Raw genomic sequence first — 22276 nt, 5'->3', positions numbered from 1 at the left:
CAGTGTTTTTACCAGCTGAATCAATTTATCAGTAGTGCTGATGTGAAGCCCCAGTCACATCATATTGCACATTACTGGATTTGCTTTATAAAACCACCTCAACAGCCACAAGCGAGGCATTGCTCATGTCATCTGCAAATCACAAATCGTAGCTCCTGACGCGAACCACTGCACAGAAGCCAAGTGCCAAAGGGCTCTGGCCAAAGCCTGCATCAGACTTTAAAGCGATTTGAAACAGTGAATAAAAAGGAGGGGCAGAATTTGCCTCGGAGCCTAACATAGACAGAGCTTCAATCTTCAATGGAATGGAAAAAAAAAAGAAAGAAAAGATGAGAAAGGGGAAGAAACAGTAGCATAGCCAGCTCATCCATCATTTCTTTTAAAAGGTCAAGATTTTGTAGGTGGAATTGGGAAGAGCAGTGAATTGCGGATGCACCGAACAGCAGGGTATTTTCCGCTGCCATGACCAGCCAAGGAGAGCTCCTTTAAAACACATCTGCCAGTAAACATTTTGGCCTGACTCTGGGTCATCTCTCCTGGCTGGACAAAACCCAGCAGAGCGTGAAGATGTACCTGCACAAACACCAAGACAGACTCAGTCACTTCAGACTTTCCTTTTAGCCCTATCGCCTCCCACTTAATTGTTATGATGCTACATACTGTAGCATATGGAAATTTCCTGGATTCTGAAGGGTTTTTATCACCTCACCTCTTTTACATTTTATATTTCTTTCCCTTCTTTTTACACTAACAAAAGCAAAAACCTAGGGCGTTCTAGGGCAGTACCAACATCAACTGTGATAGACTCAAACTCTAAAAGGGAAACAGCCTTATAACTTAAAAAAACAACAACAGAACAGCGACATGAGTATTGATTTACAAAATACAGTGTATCTGAAACACGGATTTAATACATGACAACACAATATGGCACCATAATACTGCAAATGAGTAAATGGAATGTCATTTCAAATTATGTCTAGGCTACTGTAATTATCTGACTACACGTCTCAGAGGTACATTTGGTAAAATTGGGAGGAAATGGGGCAAAGAAATCACCAACGAGGCCTGTCAGAAAATAAAGCCTATCAGCGGCTAAGTGCCTCTTTACCTCCTTCAACCACTAGAGACGAGAGAAAAAAAAACTGACCTTCTGGCATTATGGATGGGGGAAAATCTAACCAAACACACGTCACTCAGAAAACGCATACACTTTTTTAGAATGTACTGTACTTACAAAGGAGTTCAGTACAGTCGGAAAAAGCACTTTCTCTTCTACTGTCAGAGTGATGAAAAGGTCGCTCTCCCAGAGAACATAAAAATGGCAGGAGGGACAGATGTGAGCTTGGTTATAAGTCTCTCCATCAGCCCTGTAGATGCTGCTCAGACACCCCTGGGATACACAGAAACATCTGGGAAGAATTGTCAATGGGATTGATACAGTACCTAGAGTAATAAAAAATGAATGTCCCTGCCTCGATGTAAACACAAATGACCTGAGCCATGATGCATTTGCTTAGATCCGCTTTAATCCCCCCGTATCTGTGTCTTCCTCACTCTTCCGTGTCATGTGTTTCTTAGGCAGTGTGCACACAGTTTGAGCAAAATCAATAATTGCAAATAGTCCAGCGTATTGTACGAATTCAGCGTCAGTGCTACGAAATACCATCATGCCCAAATGACTCAAGCCTGGCTGATCCTAAACACCTGTTTAAAGGTGTCTTAATATCAGAATTTAAAAAGCAGACGGCACATTATTACTTTCTGATTGAGCTGTAACAAGCACTAAAGCTGCTGTACAATCTTTTGAACAGCCTGCGCGGGTGGCTAGACAAGCAAAAGAGAAGTGATACATTAAACATGAATTGTTCGAAGGACACACACTACATAAAAGCGCTCGATGACAGGGTCACAGGCATTGTGGGCGACGTGAGTGGAGGGGACAGATTTGCAGAGTCTTTTAATGTGCGCTCTTGTGCTTAACATTGTTTAGAGCTCAGTGATTTGAGATTACTACCACAGGGGGCGGCCCAAGGGCATTTTTTATGATGAGCTTTGGAAAAGAAATATGGCCAATAATACGCCGAGCTCTTTAAAGGTGGCCACGTCTTTCTTCTGCAGGGTAAAAATCTTTTTACAAATACATCAAACTTAAACTGATAGGAAATAATCGCTGAAGTTCTGCTTATTCAGATGGTGATGTTTTAAACTGTGTAGTGTTTCTGACAGATTCAGGTTTAATGCCCACATCAGTAATCTTCACCAGTGGTTGTTCCCACAGAGGAGTTGCAAAGCTGTCAGTGAGGTGTTTAAGTTGTGGCCTTGAAAGTTGTGCTAAGAGTCCCAGTTCAGCTCCTGCCCCATGAATGATTGCTGGAATACAAGTCTGGTTCCAGCCCCCCTCTGGGGACCTCTTCATTATCTGTCATTAAATGTTTTTAAGTTTGCATAATTGATCTTCTCCAATAAGTCGTCATTGATTTATGGCGGTCTGGGCTGAAAAAGGAACTGGTTAAAAATTCATAACCCTGCTACGCGTCTTCACAATCCATTAGCTGCTCCTGGACCCAGAGTCCTTCCATTGATTGACCTTGCGCCGAGAATCTCATGGACTCTGCATTTTTCCCTCTTTTATTGTACTGTGGGAAGAGTTGTGTTTCAGCTTCTTTCCCCCGATAGGTCTTACTTTGATTTTCTCCCTCTCCAATGCTGTGTATTTCTCTCTGTCTCACCTTCCCTCTGTTTCTCCTTCTCCATCTAAACTGAAGTCCTTACTCTGAGACGATGAATAAATAAAGCATGTTCCATAAACAGCTTTCCACTATTATTTAAGCTTCTAGGACCTCACACTCTTGACAGCCTGCTTTCCCTGCCATCAAATTCAAGTGTGTAAATTTTCTAAAAGGCTCTGAATGTTTTATGATGATTTCAGGGAATGATGGAGTAATAGCTGAATAGGGAAGCTATTACTTTTAATATTTATATTGAGTGCTTTGAATCATTAATGTGACAGGATGTAAAATCAGAGCTGCGGGACGTATGTACTTCACAACCACAGCCACATGGCAAAAAAATATTTGTTTTCCTGAGCAGCCCGTTCCAAACTGTTGTGAGCCACCCATCGGGGCATGGGGAGTGGCGCTTGTGTCCATTAATTTTAATCTTAACCTTCAAAAGAGGCCATTCTTGGAAAGCATTAGTTGAAAATGTAGTATGTCTGAAAGGAATTGCAACAAATCTTTGAGAGTGTTCATAACAGAGGTCAAGTCATCCCAATGCTTGGGTCTAGACCTCTTTTATTCTCCTCATACACAGTAATGCTCAGTGATGTTTGCCATATGAAACACTAACAGTGGAAGTCCAGTTCTACTCAGAAAAGGAAAACATGCACTCACGGTAAATCAGGATTATAGGATACTTTCACTAAGTAATTATGAGCCTAACCTAACCCTAACCCTAACCCTAACACAACGCACAAGTATAAACTTAAGGCCACTCACGTAGTCTACAGCGATAGCTCTGCGTGGAGCCTCAATCTCCGGTCTCCGGGGTGAAAGTCCTGTATTGTTTGACCCATCTACCACCCCGACCATCCTCCCTACGTGGATTTTCTGCTTTTCATACTACTCCCTACGGTGGCCGACAGGGGCAAACGCCCTGCAACTTAAGAAAACACACACAAATAGACAAAACACAAGCAAATTAAGAAAACAACTTCATTCATTTGACAACACATGCGCAGCATTCAGCAAACGCACTGCAAATGCACACAACAACAAAATACATAAACGCACTGCAAATACACACAACACAACCAAATACATAAACACGCTGCAAATATGAAACGATGCTAAAAGAAAAGCACGCAAACCCCAAAAACTAATGCAACAAAAAAACGCAGCATCCAGATTACACAACGGAAGTTCTCCAGACCTCTAGAGGGAGCAGCTAGTGGAACAGCTTGATTTTTGACCCCACGGGGAGAGAACACTCTGCCTTTTTATTAGAGTCAGATATGGCTGCAGCCTGGAGAACTCCATAGACTGTATATTAAATTCACATTATTAATAATAACATAATATATTAATATTATAAAGTCTATGCTCCCGTCTCATGCCCTCCCGGCTGGTGCCATCCCCAAGCTTCGGCTTTTCAAAATAAAAGCTGGCGTGTGGTCCGCTATGTTTTCGTACTTTGATGTTTTGGATGTTTGTGAACTAAACAGTACGGCAATCATGCTAATAAATACAATAACTTTTTCAGCAGATGTCTTAGTTACAACACGTTGGAGTTAGCAAAGCAGTTTTGTGTTTATATGTGCGAACGGGATTTATTCAGTTTGATAAATCCCACGGTAAATTGGCTGGTTTACTAAACAGGGAGGGACTAGAAATCCTGTCTGTTTTTTGTATTTCAAGAGCGAATTGCTCCACAATATGAATACAGATTGATCACTTATTTTGATGGTAACCGTTGTTGTATAATCACAATATTACACTTGAGGAGGCCTCATGTAATATGACTTAAACAAACGTAAACGTTAAACGCTGATGCAGTTTTAAATGTTTTATTACCACGAGTTTACAGACGTCTCTGCTGATTGAGTATCACCTGTGACCTGAGCCGAGACACACCCACCAAACGGGAGAAAACATATCTCAAACATAGACTTAATATTTACAGTCTATGCAGTCTCTCTCTCTCTCTCTCTCTCTCTCCCCGTGGGTTCAAAAATCAAGCTGTTCCACTAGCTGCTCCCCCTAGAGGTCTGGAGAACTTCCGTTGTGTAATCTGGATGCTGCGTTTTTTTGTTGCATTTGTTTTCTGTGTTTGTGTGCTTTTCTTTTTGCATCGTTTCATATTTGCAGCGCGTTTATGTATTTGTATTGTGTGTATTTGCAGTGCGTTTGCTGAATGCTGCGCGTGTGTTTTCAAATTAATGAAGTTGTTTTTCTTTTTGCATCTTTTTTTATTTGCAGTGCGTTTATGTATTTTCTTGTGTTGTGTGCATTTGCAGCGTGTTTGCTGAATGCTGCGCATGTGTTGTCAAATTAATGAAGTTGTTTTCTTAATTTGCTTGTGTTTTGTCTATTTGCGTGTGTTTTCTTAAGTTGCAGGGCGTTTGCCCCTGTCGGCCACCGTAACTCCCTACCATTGTCGTGCTGTGATCACGAAATATGCTTCCCATTTAAATACATTAAATAAAAATTTGTAATCACCACACGAAAAAAACGACATAATCATGTCCTGTTCACGAATCAATAGATTCAATAACGTAACCATTTCACAAACTGCCATGAGACTGGGCTGGGAGCCTCCGCACAACCATAAATCACGCTTAAGCCTCACTCATAGACATAAAGATGGCGAGTTGTCTCCACTTCCTCCCACTGTAAAAAAAAGTAAAAGCCAAAATAGAAGTGAAGCAACATTTTGTAGCCGGAGGCTGCGCAGTAGTGATTGGGCGGTGGTATCAAAGTCCCATCCGTACCACTGCCTGACTGATCGCAAGTTGATCACAGCTGTCAATCAAGTGTGTAGTATCAAACCAAACATATCAGAACAATAGACATACAAAAAACACTTGAACATCAGCGATAACTGCCTGTTAGTTGTGCAACTAACGGCACGTTTAAGTTCAAAATCTCTCTCTGACAAAATGTCTTCATCACATGCCAATGTTCATTTGAAACATCTTTCATATCTCCTCACATTTTATAAATAGAAAAGAAAAAGAACTGAAAGATGTACTCATGGCATTAGTTATCAGGTCTTATTCAGATGTTGTTGGTAGAGGTAATACTGTTGTGTGGGGTCTTTGCAGATGTGTAGGCTTAGTTTTGGTGTTGTTTGGTTTCTAGCACAGGGAGCTTTAGTCTGTGTATCTTGTGCTGTGTGGAGCTTGCCAGTTAAAGGACAGTTTATTCTTGCGGGTATCAGGCATCCTTGTCCTGAGGGAACAAGTTCTTTCATGCACAGTTAGTGCACTTGACTCAGCATGGAGATGCTTTCAGATGGAAAAGCCATGTTTAAAGGACGTCTTATGAGACATTAAAGTACCCTTCCATTGTTTTAGTTCTTCCTAAATGTCACTTTCCTCTCCTGAGCCTGCCCTTCACCACACTGTTGTGGGACACATCACAGAGAAAGGCCTTGTCTCTGCTCCCACTGAGGATCCATTTGAAAAGAGTAGCAGAATGTAGACTTAACGCTCTGGTCATTACTGTCATCTTCATCTGTTTACTTTCTATGCAATATTTATTGAAAGGAGAACAGGACAAATCAGACACATTATGGCCACTTTGGGATACATTTTTGTAACGTTTTTGCTACATTTCCTGTAATTCTTAAATGTTTGGTTTTGTTTTCATGTTGCAAATTTTATTTTCATATTTTGTCATTTTCTGATTAGTTAGGTTAACCACAACCTTGTGATTTGTGAAAAAATCAGGGGGGGTGGTGGGGGTGTTTGATCATATCCCTACCGGCGATAAAAATAATTCAGCAGAGGCAGACCAGAAAGGGGGAAATCCCACGCATCCCCTCCGGAAAATTGCACCCTTTCCACATTAGCGGAGGCACACTTGTTGAGTTTATCATTATTATTGTTAAACAAGACCCAAAAATGGATAGGATATTACTTACTTTTACTTGATGTTATGACAGTTTCTGTTCATTAAATATCAATACTACATTCTAATAATATCATACACTGCGCCAAAATAGTCCCATCTATAGTTATCACAGAAAAAGAACAACCTTCACTCTTTGAATTTAAAAATACTTTTAGGCAGAATAATACATATATATGAAAATATTACAGCCTGGGTGGAGTCAAGAGGTCTTTTTCTTTTAATAAAATGGAACCAGCTGTTTGTACTGATGTGTATATGGCCTTGGACTCACAAAGATATCTGTCAGTGGGCTGTTTCATGAATTTTCAGACCTAATAGCACCCATCAGCTGTGGAAGCTGAGGAAAACTGGAAATGCATATGCAATGACATACAATACATAGCTATCTAGAGTCTTGGTGTGTTTGAGAATGTGGAGAAAGGACAGAGATGAGCTGAACTTAATAACTCTCAACGTTCATGTTTATCCACTTAGAATAGCAATTGAAAAAGAGACTGTTGCCGACTGTCAGTGTTGGAACTGCTGACCCACTCCGCCAAGTTCGGGTGACTTTCAAAATGAAATTAGATTTACAACAAGTGTTAAGGTGCTTTGGCCCTGTCTCCGCTTGGTAATGCTGTTTTAGGCGAGCGGTAATGACTTGTGTGGATTCAAATGTTGGTATAATCGAAAAAGAGATGCCGTGACTGGAACAGATGTTTCATATACAGGTGCTGGTCATATAATTAGAATATCATGAAAAAGTTGATTTATTATTAGCCACTGTTAAACAAGACACAGCGTCAGAAGCGTCTCGCCTGGGCTAAAGACAAAAAGGACTGGACTGCTGCTGAGTGGTCCACAGTTATGTTCTCTGATGAAAGTAAATTTTGCATTTCCTTTGGAAATCAAGGTCCCAGAGTCTGGAGGAAGAGAGGAGAGACACAGAATCCACGTTGATTGAAGTCCAGTGTAAAGTTTCCACAGTCAGTGATGGTTTGGGGTGCCATGTCATCTGCTGGTGTTGGTCCACTGTGTTTTCTGAGGTCCAGGGTCAACGCAGCCGTCTACCAGGAAGTTTTAGAGCACTTCATGCTTCCTGCTGCTGACCAACTTTATGGAGATGCAGATTTAATTTTCCAACAGGACTTGGCACCTGCACACAGTGCCAAAGCTACCAGTACCTGGTTTAAGGACCATGGTATCCCTGTTCTTAGTTGGCCAGCAAACTCGCCTGACCTTAACCCTATAGATAATCTATGGGGTATTGTGAAGAGGATGATGCAATGCGCCAGACCCAACAATGCAGTAGAGCTGAAGGCCACTATCAGAGCAACCTGGGCTCTCATAACACCTGAGCAGTGCCACAGACTGATCGACTCCATGCCACGCCACATTGCTGCAGTAATTCAGGCAAAAGGAGCCCCAACTAAGTACTGAGTGCTGTTCATGTTCATACTTTTCATATTCATACTTTTCAGTTGGCCAACATTTCTAAAAATCCTTTTTTTGTATTGGTCTTAAGTAATATTCTAATTTTCTGAGATACTGAATTTGGGGTTTTCATTAGTTGTCAGTTATAATCATCAAAATTAAAAGAAATAAACACTTGAAATATATCAGTCTGTGTGGAATGAATGTATACATTATACAAATGTCACTTTTTGAATGGAATTACTGAAATAAATCAACTTTTTCATGATATTCTAATTATATGACCAGCACCTGTAGGCTTCTCATCAGACGTCTGTGAGCAGGTGTGTGTGTGTGTGTGTGTGTGTGTGTGTGTGTGTGTGTGTGTGTGTGTTTGGTAATTCTATACTCATTGGGACAGAGTTTAACAGTCCAATGTTTTTGTGAATACATTTTTGGATTGATTCTTAGGGCTCTTGGTTAAATTGAATTGTAGGGTTCCAATGGTTACTGGTTATGGGCATGTTAGGGTAAGCCCTTAGGCCATGAATGTACTATAATATAATACAATGTTCTCCTATATATAGCAAAAACACTGTCTGTTGAGGGGGCATATTTGTGTGTGTCTGTGTGAAGTAATCTATATCCACGACGTTCCACTTCTGGAATTGCTCCAGTGATGCCGGAAATTCCGCCGGATTTCACTCATTTCAGCCAAATGTCCCATTACCTCGCGCTTTCTTTGTGTTAAAATTATAAACTCTGGTCAATTTATGAGGACTATGAGGTTCTGAACGGTTTCTGTCCTAGTTAAAGTGTGTTTTTATAATGTTCTGTTAATGTTGGCTGTGCATTTATGTTATCTGGGTTTGGTTGATTTTACGGGTTCATGTTTATTTACCTTAACTGTTGCAACATGACCGAGACCCGGGTGGGGACTGATGGCCTCGGGGCAGAGAGAAAGTGTTCAATGTTATATACACAGATTGGAAATCAGTAACTCTGTCTCCTGAGTAAAACTTTCCATGCAGCACAGTACATTGTAAAATGTCAATAGTCATGTTTCCATTTAAATGTCAAGCGAATTTTAAGCAAACTTTTAAAATGTTGCAAAAAATAAAAAAATAAAATAAAATGTGAATTAGAAGCGTTTCCATCAACTGGTTTAGAGCGAATAAACTAGACTACGCAAAGCGTAGTTTCGTATGCATGGTTGTTGATTGCAAACTGGCTTGCTAAATCAAAGAGTTTAGAAGCTAAGTTCTTTGCCTAAATGGAGAGAGGTCGCATTGTACAAGTTGGCCACCTGTGTGTGGTGTGCAAGGCCATACGATTCAAGCTGTTGAACAAATTCGTTAATTCACCCGACGTGGCTGAGGCACAGGCTATAGCGCACAGAAACTCCACTACGCACCTTGTTATAGCGCACTGATGGGACCCATTTCCTGATCCTTCCCCCGTCCAATGGATACCGGGACTATAGTCATGTGAGTTCCATGTTCACTACGTCACAACTTATTCAACAAAGCTATTTCCATCTCCCATTTTGCGCATTAACTCCTAAAACACCTCAAGTGAGCGTAAACATTTTGCGAATATGTTAGTTATATGTTATACATTTTTTTAAATTTTTTTTTATTTTCTCCGTTTCCATTAACATTTTCTAATGCAATACTTCAAAATGTGCATAAAAATATGTTGCTGGAAACATGACTAAGGTTTTATGTTGATTGTTTTCCTTTGTTTTTTTGGAACAAATGTATTACTATGTAATACTTTATTCTTAAAAGCATACTGTCATGAATGAAAACAAACACAATTTATATAAAGAAATTATGTCTTTAGTACTGATAAGTAGCCTAATGTTTTACATTTGTTATGTTTCTTTGCATGTTTAACTTAACATTCTTACTTTGGACAACATAACTCAAGAAAAAAATAATTTATGTTTACTAATGATTTTTAGTAATGAATACTAAACTTAATTTGTCTACTGCATCAACTTAACGATCTGTGTTAATACAACTTAACCTGTTAAGTTTCACCTTGTGTAAAAACTTAAAGGTGCTCTATGCGATGTCACGCGTTTTTTAGGCTACAACATTTTTTGTAACATACAGCATCTCCTCACTATTCGCTAGCTGCCTGTCCCCTGAACACACTGTAAAAAAAAAAAAAAAGCGGTCTCTGTAGACAGCCCAGGCTCCACAAACACCAACAAAAACAAACTGCGCCAACCTGCACCACGAAACATAACAAACAGTGTTCCAGCCAATAACTGACAAGAGCTATTTGGGGGTGGGGGTTGGGGGGTTAGTGCGTGGAATGGAGGGGACAGGATGAGGAGGAGGGAGGGGCGAGTTAGCCTCTGTTTTGTTTGACAATACTTCAAACGTCAACAAGAAGTGACCTAACCCAACATCGCTTAGAGCACCTTTAAACAGTTTAAGGCAACGGGTTTCCGTGCAAATTTCTAGTAAAGTCAACTAATTCGGGATAACAGTGTATTAATCTCACCTTTATGTCGTTTGTTGAAGATTGTTTTTAAGTGTGATATATATGCTCATTGTTGCCATGGGAAAATGTAAACATGGAACAATTAAGCATCCCACCCACTGTAGCTGTATATAGCTGTGACAGAGAAGCTGCAGAGCCCCATGCTGACATGACAGTCCTGTCTTAGATCCTGTCTAGGCCTGCTCCCTCTCTCCCATGTCTTACCCTGTCTTCCTGTCTCACCTTCAATGTTGAGACTGACTCAGTGCCATTTCCCAATGCGTGTGAACGCGCACAATAAAAGGACACACTTACACACTTATAATACACAATGCTGTGACACTGACACACCTTCTGTCTCTGCCTTACAAGTCATACAATAGATGCACAGACACACACAGGGGCACGCACACAGGAAGACATTATCATGGTCTAAAGACGCTTACAACCCCTTGAAGCTGTAATGTAGCTGTGTCGTTTGACCACATAATCAAAACTTGTTTAATGGAAATAACAATAATCAGTCATTAAAACTACAAGGATTTTTCCTCTCGGGATCATGAATGTGTTTGGCATTTTACCTATTAAATTTCTTATGTAGAAGTGGTACGTAAGAAAGCTTTTTTGCACACCTCTTTGTCGGGTAGGTGCGTAGGATATGATCAAAAGTAGCAGATCAAAAGCTTAGAGAAGAGTCCCGCACACTGACCACTGAGACGTTTCGGTCTCAGACCTTCATCAGGTAAATTCGGCCTGATGGAATTGAAAAAATTAAGTTGCAAATGTGTTAGCAAACAACAGATTTACACATCTGGACCAACATTAGCATTTATTTGGAGTCACGTTTCTGTCCACCTGGTCAGTATACGGTGAGGTTTTGCTTACTTTTTGGTTTATTTTTTTTATCTCTCACATTGTGCTGGTGCCGCTAATAATACACTCAGGGATCACCTACAAGCATCATTAGACATTTCCATCATGCTTACAAGACAGGCCTAATTTGTGGGTTTGTTTAATTACTGCCATTGTGTTGTAGATGCATACAGAGGACTATATTCAGGTGCAGCATCATTGTCAACATCCTCTGTGGAGCCGTCAGAAAGATTTCATATCGATCCAGTGCTTGTAATACATGCAGGCTCCATTGTGAAGCCGCAGTGCACTTTATACACACAGATGATTGACAGGCTGTTGTATTTTCTCAGAAGAGTGTGAACCAGTGAACCTGGTTAATAAAACATTAGAAGTGCCTGAGAGGCCCAGCTGAAACGAGGGGTGGGGGAGAAGGGGTCACTGGTGTTCAACCACCATCACGGCCTCAGAGCGAGTGTGGGAGCTCCCCATCCTCCAAAGCACATCACAGGGGGTCCATGTGGCCTCATTAAAATCAAGGAGATCACATGTAAGGACCAGAGGAAGAGGGCTAGTCCCAGCTCAAAGCGCCTGGACTCCCAGGGCATTACTCTTTGAGGAAGTGCCACTGGAGAACACAGGGATAAAGCCTCAAACCGTTAAAACAATGGGCATTTAACACAGCCTTTGCACTCTCCCTTCTGCAGAATTCATTCAGCTAATGCTTCAAAGATGGTGCTGCTGCAGCTACGGAGCTACCCTGACTCCGATTGGAAGTGATCCATGTCAAGTTCACCTGATTTGATTTTTTAGATAACCTTCTGGGATGAAGAGATAAAGGCTGGCAGCTAGCTGTGTTTTGTGGTGGTCTGAGCCCTCTTTGCTTTGGATCTTCTCCATACTCTGAGACACTCCAGGATCTGTTAGATCTTAACTCTTTTCCACATGAACAATAGTCTTTTTCATTCCCTTCATTACCAAGGAGAAAACACTGCAGCTAAACTGCATAATTGGGCCTTAGCAGAGCTTTTTTTTTTATTGAACTATTTATTTTTCATGATATCTCAATAATTTACATGGTTGATTGTGTAAAGAGTGGGGGAAGAGTGAGCTGTTAGGCAAATTTTCTAAGTCATTGCGTTTGTTCAGCTGTCTGCCTCACTGTCGCCTGTATTTCATCTTTTCCCTACTTTATTTATTCTGGTCTTTGGACGCCTTCCTAGTCATGTATTAAAGCTTTGCAGCTTGGCGACGACAGTGCGGCTGTCAGAGTGGGGGGTGCCATAGTGCATCATCACTGCCTTTAATGGCTCACATCAAGTTCTGACAAGGCTACTTAAAAAAATGGGCTTAGCAAAATGAAGGGCCGCAGCGATTGTTGCACCTTGGAATAAATAAATCGCTTATTTTTGTTTTAGTCTTATACATTTCCAGTAAGCAGCAGCCCCCTTGTCGTAGGTCATACTAATAGCTGACTTTTCTAGTTTAAAAAGAGGATCAGAACCTATTATACAAGACAGTATTGTTAGAGAACATTTACCATGTTGAGATGTCATTAAAAAGCTTCTGTCAGACTCAGGGGCACTCACTGACCAGGTCTGCAGTCAGACGAACACTCATAATGAGTGGGTGGCACACTGGGAGGGGGTGGGGGGACGGGTGCTGGTTTGTTTATGGCTACAGTCTAAGAAAGCTCTTGTTTGGGGGACAAGGGTTCACGGCGAGCAGAGGGTAATTATGTTCCATCCGTTGGCTTCAGGATGCTTCACAAAACCTGACACAGGAGGGCAGGCGTGCCAGGCAAAAGGGAGGGAGGGTGGGGGGGGGCAGGAACAAACGCTGGTGACAGTGATATTATGGTGCTTGCAAATACACACACATACAGTACACACATGCATAAACACATACCATCCGTGTAACTGGCATGTGCCCCAGGAAGGCAGGAATGCCAGGGAGAGAGGAAGCAGCAGAGAGTTAATTAGGGCTTGGATGCACACTCTTAGGGCTCTCACACCTCAGTCACCTCCAGCCTGCTTCCTTCCTGTCATTGTTCCCTGCAGTTCAGCCAGGGAGACACGCACAACAAGATGGCCCCCAAATAGCTCCCTCTATGACAATTTTACCTCAATAGTGTTGGAAGGAGCGTCGGTGTGTGTGTGTGTGTGTGTGTGTGTGTGTGTGTGTGTGTCAGTAGCTGGGTGTGTGTTTAGTTCTAATACATTTAACCATTTTTACTTGAAGAGCCACAACACAGTGACTCCAGCTGTTTATTTACTCATTACCCAATTATCACTCTCACGGTTAGACGGCATGGAAAAGTGAAACTTTCCTGTGAGAACAGAAGTGTGGATCATGCTACATGTTGAGTACACACTTGCACCAGTTGACAGCAAATAGATGTGACACATATAAGGCACGGGGTGTGCTGCGTTATGTCAGGAGACAATATGACATATTTTGGACTGTAAGCCAACGGTGAGGTGTATTACTCGGTTTACTGAATTTACCGGATCTATTTAGAAGTTGTATTGTATTCTGCATGAGTGTGAGTGTAGGCTGCAGTATAGAGTTGCGGTCTGAAACCCTGTCTCCTTCAAAATGTCTTTATATACAGTAAAAGTAATTTGTTTTGCTCATTGTGTTTTGGAAGATATGTAATGCTGGGTTTTCAGTCTATATGCAATACTCACATGCCATATGTACGCTGAAACTGTTATTACCTCCGCCGTGGAGGTTAAGTTTTTGGTCCTTGTTGGTTGGTTGGTTTGTATGTCAGCAGAATTAGGGAAAAACTACTGGCCCAATTTTCTTTGTTTTTTAATTGGTGAAAATGGTGTAGCATGGGCCAATAAAAAAAAAAAAACATTACATTTTGGAGCAGATCCGAATCACGGAGCATATTTTTCACTTTCGTTAACGCTGCGAGATAGGCAGATTGCAGGCAGTTGTGCTGCATTCATGTGATAGTGGAATAATCTGAAAAATTAGTTTTCCAGCTGGGAAAATTTACACTGCATTAACATTGTGAGATAGGGCATGTCTTGGTGGAAGTCTACGTTCTCTGAGTGCCCTTCTAGATAGTCACTGTAATCATTTTCCTCCATACTGACTGTGAAGTGATCCCTTCCCAAAGCAAATGTAGTACACCTCACTTTTTCTATGTAAAACTGCATTCTAACATTGAAGATAATACAACGCTTCAGTACTCTGAGTTAGCCAAATGGCTCAGCAAGGAAATGTTGTCCATGGAAACACAGAGCGGGAATGTCAAGTCAAGTTAATTTTATTTATATAGCGCTAAATCACAACAGAAGTTAACTCATCATACTTTTGTGTCATACTGGAAAGACATTAACTTTCAAAGATACCCACTTGATTCAGCCAACACAGACGTAGCTAGCTCAGCCAAAACTAAGGCTCATATTAGCTGATTGCTGAGATCTCGGAGTGCCACATCGCTAAAAATAGGTCCAACGGGGAAACAAACACGAGCAGTTAGACAATCAGACAACTTGTAAACAAGCCAAGAGTTTAAGATTATCTAAGCCATAGCCGTGTATTAATTCATCTATTTGAATGTGTATGTTAAAGTATCACATTAGAAAAGCTGTATGAAAGCAACATTCGATAAAACCTTCTCAATTGCGCAAAAACGTTTTTACACTCGCTTAAGGTGGTTTTTGCCTTTGTCGAAAAAAAGGTGATGCACTAAATGGGATATGGACCTTTACTGATGATGATATGATTTGACATAGCGAGCATTTAACTGACATGACTGATTAGCTGTTTCCACTGTCGGTGTCTTCCCAGATATTACCATAATGTGTCTCAGTGTCTGGACCGGTAATTGTGGATCCAACTGCAGTTCTAGGCAAGACCCACTTCACGAAGAAGCCCGATTGGTTAAGGTTAGGAATTGACCTCGAGTACTTTTGGATTTCTTTTTTGCAACATTTTAAAACAGCTACTTTACTTGGAGGATGAGTCAAAGTAATTTCTCCCAAAAAGTTGGCAAGTACAATCAATGGTGAACCATGGAGTTGGACTGTGAAGCATTATGGATGGTTTTTTTTTCACCATTCGCCTTTGTTTTTTCTTCCAAACAAAGTTGAATAGCTTCTTTTTTTTCAACCTGTATGATTGTCTGACCACTCCTGCTTCTTCCCTGATAGCTATGATGCCATATTCATGGGGCTCAGCAAGTACTTTGGTGGTATTTTGGATGGTGAAATAAAACCCCAGTTGCAATATACTGTTAAACATGGAAAGAGCTTATGCTTTAGTTGCCAGTATCAGATACTGTAGGAAATATACAAATACCTGACATACATTTCAATGAACAGTTTGCAAAAATATAGTTATATTGATTAAAAAGAAATCCAGACACCATTATGTTCCCGAAAAAGTATTTTCTAATGTAAATTTGTTGTACAGTATATTAGCAAAGTTTTTAGGGCACATCGTTTGGTTGTCTGTTTCCAGTCCCTATGTAATGTTTACACAAAAATATCAGCCTGTTCCTATACCTGTGTTCCTCCGTTAATAGGTAGATTTCAGTATTAATCTCACTTCTTCAAGAAAATAGCATCTGCTTTGGTTTAATTTATTTTCCTCTGCTACGTTTGAAAAGATGGGAGAGTCCCTGCTATCATAACAGTCGCGAAACAGATGGTGAGTGGAACCTCACTAACTCAGACCCCAAAGGAATTACAGTTGAGTGTTCAGATGGTTGGCAAGCATGTTATACTGGACAATTTAGTGTTTACATATGGAAAGTTGAAGCATTTTCATGCATTGTATAACATTCATTTTCTTTTTGCATGGTCATTCATCTATACATAGTCCCTAAGTGGCAATTCATTAATGCGACAATCTTGCATTGCCACAGGCTTTCATGTTACATAAAGGACTGGTGGCCGTGTCTTTTGTTTAATTGAACATGCATTCAGTACAGTACAAAACAGTGTAACACAAAGGTTTCTGTTGATGAGAGAGGTGCTTATTAGTCAAGAGAGTTGATGGTTTCAGATAATTTACCTCCCAACTCGAGCACAGTATAATTATTGACGGAATTCAGGTGTTGTCTGTAACACCATTGGCAATCCATCTGTTTTCTCTGAGAATTTTCCTAAATGGAAAACTCAATATTTAACTCTGTTTGCCCCTAAGTGCAACAAAACACGCCAAGCTAAGAATTCAGTTTAAAAAAAAAGAGAAAGAGAAACAGTGTGTTATTATGTGTTTTTGTGTTTGCACTGATTGAGGAACATCCAGGCTGACTCTTTGGCAGATGTACAGAACATCATGTATAATATATGTGTGCTCTTTCAGCTATGCACAAAAGCCAGATGTTCTTTCTTTCAGCGGGTCCACGCACCGTTAACATGTTGGAACACGGCGACGAAAACCAAACAACAACAAACAAGTGTTTTCTGTTACCAACAGCAGCCATTTTGGAACAAATAACAAAAGGACTTTTTGGGACTCTCAACAGCGGGAGGCCTAAAAAGTTGTGATTTTCCATAGAAATAGAGCCAGTGTTTTTCATACACTTAAAGTTTTTTCATTGTGAGGCTAGAGGCTTCAGTACTCTGAGTTAGCCAAATGGCTCAGCAAGGAAACATTGTCCATGGAAACACAGAGAAAGTCAAGTCAAGTTCATTTTATTTATATAGCGCTAAATCACAACATAAGTTAACTCATCATACTTTTGTGTCATACTGTCACTATACTATACTATCTGTCTTTCTTTCCATATCAGGTTGATGAGGGACTTTCTGTTTTGTTGTATTGCATGTCTGGTTTCCAGAAGTCTCTTGGAGTGCAGTTTTGGCATGGTGACAGAGAACTCTCTCCGGGCTAAACAAACAGCTGGGGCATATGGTTAGGACGTACAGCACAGTGCCATGTCTGAGCCACACAGCAGAGGGGATGAGGGACTTGTGGGAATGTGAAACCTAACCTGTCTGTGTTTAATAGCCTGGTCAGTCACATTCTTGCAAATGCTAGCAGCAGCAGCCCAGCTCGGCATTCATTAGGAGCATGGGCCTGAGCCGTGCCCTGCGATGAAAGCCCGGTGTCAGGCGTAAGCTCTGATGCCACGACGAGGAGCCGAAGGGGGAGGACGAGAGGGGATGCTCTGCGAAGACCCACCCCTGGGTATCCATCACACACAGCCATCACTCGGGAGCAGAGTAGACCTGATAAATAAATCAACTTAGGGGCCCAGAGAGGTTTCAGGGCCTATTCCTCTTTATGAGTACAGCAGGGTGAGAGATGGAGAGAGAGGGGGTAGAAAAAAAAACTTTGACTTCTTCGCGCCTTGGTCCCAGTAGGCATGAGGACCAAAGACACCAACTCTGTGATTCTTTCAAAAATTAAATATATTCACTTATGTGAAAGGCCCAGGCTCAAGATCCTCATATTTTTCTTTAACATCCAAGATAAAAGTGTGAGGACTTTCCCATTGGCTTTCAATCGGCAGCTCTTTGAAAACTCATACTTAATGATTTGAAGGTCTTTTAGAACTTACTTTGGGACAACAATTTCTGAACTGCTGCTTTTATGTGGAGATAAGTAGAAAAGGCCTGTATGAAAACATCAGGGAGCTTCAAATTACCCCAACTTTAGAAAGAACATTGGTTGCAAGGGGCTTAATTGAACATGACTGACTTTACTCCAGCAGCCGCTCTTTATTTTTAATCCACGATCCCAAAGTTTTATTTGTGCTGTTATTTATTTATTACAGACAAAAGTAGAAAATATGTCTTGAAGTGACCTATAGTGGAGTTTTTATGGCAGTAACTTTCTAGAGGGGGACGTTACGTTTACAGTTTCAGATTTCCGATTTCACTACAACGCCGCATTGATTTGTGCGTTTGGTGAAGGAGCAGAAAGGATTGGGGAGACATGGGTTTCACTTCTCCAAACCAGTGGCTGTGTTTCATCCTCAGATGTTTAAATTAAATACTTGAGTAGGGGATTTTAAAACGTGTCCCTATCAAAATACCCTAAGGAACAAAACAAAACAAAGACTTGGTTGGGAGGAGGAGAAAGAGGGAGACAAAAAAGCACAATCCAAATTCCCTGTGCACTCTGTCTCAGTTAGAAACTTAATGGTTGTGTTTACCTTCTCCCCCTGACTGTTTTCTCTCAAGGCTCTCCTTTAACATACTGTATTTGACTCTAGGAAACATTTCATTCAATCTTATTTTCCTATCGCTTCCTTATTCCGTTTGTTCTCAGCTGCTGTTAAGTTTGCTGCAGTTTGGCAAGTGTTACATAGCCTGAATGGGAGATGTGTCTTAAGGCACATCTCTCCCTGACAGAGGCTGCTGTATGAGAGGGGTGACGGCGCCGGCTGGAAATTCTTTCTTCCTTTGTGGTTCAGATAAGTAAGCATGCACAACACCCCTGTGATTAAAATCTCCTTCTGATATTTCTATCAAGATTTCTATTAGGAGACAGACAGGGGAAAGATGCTGCCAAAACAGCACGCAGACAAGACGAGTATATCCTGAGAGTGGAATACCATTCAAAAAGAGCAGAGGGTATTTAAAATATTTAAGCCAAACTCTTTGGCATCTTTTCCCATTATTTATTGTTTGTTGATTGCTAGCATCAGAATACATTTGCAAGCAGGGATTCCAAACCCGGAGCAGTACATCTCGTGTGCAAGCGTGGACCGTCACTCACGGAGAACAGGGGGAATTTGACACACAAGGAATGATCCCTGCCACGCACTTACTGACACTGCCGCATTTCACCCCATCTACAGCACTTCACAGACAAGGAGCAACAATCACCTGTCATCTCCTAAAGTATCTGGTAATTGTGTTTCCATCATACAATTATGTACGGATACCCACAAACAGCACCGAGCTTTAGTTCTGCTTCCTCACCATTTCATATTTTCACCCATGTCTGAGACAAAAGAGTCATTTACATTTCCTTGGGTGAGTGCTCTCTGTCACCTCCCACCCCCCATTCTTTCTCATGTTCTCACTATCTCTCACTAACAAAAGCTTATTTAACCCAAGGTTAGATTACAACACTGAGGTTATTGCCTGGCCCTCCTCCAGCTCCCCATTATCAAGGGGCCACCACCTAATCTGGAGAAGCAGCTTTTCATTAATGTATTATTAACAAGCCTGTTACAGTGTAATGCAGGAAAAGGCGCTCCATTGGGGATAGTCATAATGGAGAGGGCAAGAGTGTGTCTAGTGAAGCAGATTACAATGAAAGACCAACGAATTGGGCTGAAAGGGGACTGATCAGGTCTGCCCCTCATCATTCTCCACAATGGATCGCAAAGAGTCATCTTACCAATTAGCTTAATTGCATATTTGGAATGTTAAAGACAGCAGGGTTTGATTGAAAGACACTCTCTAACCCCCCACAGTGGCAACGATGTTGTAAATAATCTCATTTGCACACATGGTGATTCATCAAAGAGGATGAGTGGTTGATCATTGAATTATTTCATGCTGATGTATGAAGATGTATAAGTGGAACTCTGGTCAGTTGTCAATTCTTATTTACATCATCCGGATACAAAATGACAGTTATTGCACTAATACCAATCTTTTGTCACAAAGTTTTATTTAGGGCAAGATAGATAGATAAATAGATAGATAGATACTTTATTCATCCCGAAGGAAATTTGAGATCATTTAAGATGTTTGAATACTAAACACCAAAAGCAAAGCAAATATTTCACTATTTTTAAATTCTATGACTGTCCATTTACAGTGTATGCATTCATAGTATAAATGAACATAATGCTCGTGAATAAGACCTTATGTTTCTGGAAAGTATTGATTCATATTGTGAAAAGTAGATTAGGGAGAAGTCTGGTGATATTCAACTCTTCTTTATGTCAACAAATCCCAATTGAGCTGAAATGATGAGTTAGTTTTAAAAAGTCAGAAAATTTAGTTATTTTTTTAAGCAGTAAATTAAATGCCATTGGGTTTTTGACTGTTTGACAAAACAAGACATCTAAAGATGAAGTCACCTTGGGCTGGAAAATTGTGCATTTTTCTATATTTGTATGTGGAGGCTATATGATTAAGTAAGAAAATAATCAGCAGATTAATGGGCAATGAGAATAAGTCCTAGTAGCAAAACAAACCATGAACTTATCCTACTAACAAGTATTGCAAGTGTAGCCAAAGCCTAATATAGCTTATTTCTCTGTGCCATAAAGCTCCATTCTTGTCTAAAACAAACAAACATCATTGCACTGGGTGACATGTTACTTCATTATAATCAACATGAGCACTGTGGTTTGTTTGGAGCTGATCCCAAATACACCTTCCTTGCACGGTAAAAACTTAACCAACAACTACTAATAGGCGATATATTACAAATACTTATATAATAATATGTATTAATAAAGAAATGTTAGCCACAAACTACAGTGTCCAGCTATTTTAGGAAACTACTTAGCCTCTTTTAAAAATTAAAAAGTATACATTTGTGAACCGTTTTTAATGATCTTCAGTTGCAAATAATAGGACTCGGGAAGAGACGGACCAACACATTGTTGGTTTTGGTCATACACATGTTGACAATAAGAAAAATTTATTTCACCGGCCTTAACCATTCAGCTCTACCATGACACTCTTTAAAACCAGTTTGAGTTGTTAAAGGACAATTCCAGTGCAAAATGAACCTAGGGGTTAATAACACATGGGTACCAGTGTTCTCTGGGATATGTTATCATGCTAATCGAATGTGACCAGTTTTATCACAAACTGCTAATTAGCTTATAAAGCTAGTCGTCGGGGCATGCGAAAGTAAAAAGAAATTGCTATTTCTATAACACTAACAAGGCTCAAAATAGCACCACACTTCCACGGTAGCATAATGAGGGTCCCTATGTGTCAACCGAAGCATTGAGAACTTTGTAAGTGTACCGACAGTTTATTAAAAAGATAGTTTATAAAGACAGTACCGTTCGATATACAGGCAGGCACCATCTTGGGGAAACGCCGCGCTTGAGCTATGTTACTTGTTACTGGTTACACGGCGTTCGTCTCCAATAATTGAAATTGAACTTGTATTTGTTGGAGCAGAATAATAATAATTTTCTCTTACAGGGCTAAGGGCCCTATCTTGCACCCAGCGCAATTGACTTTGTACACCGACGCATGTATCATTCCTATTTTGCACCCAACGCACAGCAGACTTTTCCCTCCACAGACTCACGTCGGTAAATTAGGGAATGAATTTGTGCTCCAGGGGGCGGTTCAGCAAAAAGAGGAGGCGTGTTCCGGCGCAAACGTTCCGTAGTGCTATTTGGCAGTTTCAGAAAAAAATTCCGCCACAGACCAGGAAAAACCTAGTCTAAAGTCAGTGGCGCGTTATTCAGATGCTATTTTAAGGGCGCATGCTTGGCTGTAATGTAGAGTGTGCACACCGCGCATACACTTTGCTTCTCTTATCTCACGGACCCAGCAGTTCCCATTTTCGCAAACCATACATAAATACAAGGAAAAATATGACCTTGTTTTACACAACATTTCCATGAATCATGGATGTGTTGATGACATTAATGAGGAAATATAAGAGGACTTAAGGAGATGTGATGTTGAACTGCATGTGCCGATGTCACTTTACCCAAATGCCCTAGCAGCAGCATGGGAGAGGAGAGACAGAAGAGCTGCATCGTCTATAGTGAGGTAATCTCGGTCTAATGTTGTGCAAATCCGCCATTATAATAGCAATCCGCCATGGAACAAGCGCGCCTGCTTTTAAAGGGAATGTGAGATAACGCTCCGATTGGTTTATTGCACGTTACGCCCAAACCACACCTATGAGTAATGTAGCTACTTCAGACCAACCCATTTTAGATTTGACTCATTTATCCCGCCGGTAAAATAGCAACAGTGCCCGAG

General features: G+C 40.7%; 1 long non-coding RNA gene across 4 annotated transcripts in view; it reads left to right on the top strand.

Annotated features, from left to right (window-relative positions):
- LOC144523681 (uncharacterized) overlaps window positions 1-22276 on the top strand; it is an 88142-nt gene that overhangs the window by 28217 nt on the left and 37649 nt on the right. The window contains exon 5 of one of the 4 annotated variants that reach the window (XR_013502537.1): window positions 7528-9565. The exons of the other annotated variants lie outside the window; for them this stretch is intronic. This is a non-coding gene — a long non-coding RNA (uncharacterized LOC144523681). Of the gene's footprint in view, window positions 1-7527; window positions 9566-22276 lie in introns of those variants that run through there. 4 annotated transcript variants of the gene reach the window in all.

The sequence above is a fragment of the Sander vitreus genome, chromosome 9, assembly GCF_031162955.1.
Source record: "Sander vitreus isolate 19-12246 chromosome 9, sanVit1, whole genome shotgun sequence".
Lineage (NCBI taxonomy): Eukaryota > Metazoa > Chordata > Actinopteri > Perciformes > Percidae > Sander > Sander vitreus.
The sequence above is the reverse complement of the archived record's forward strand: the minus strand, read 5'-3'. Positions and strand labels throughout refer to the sequence as shown.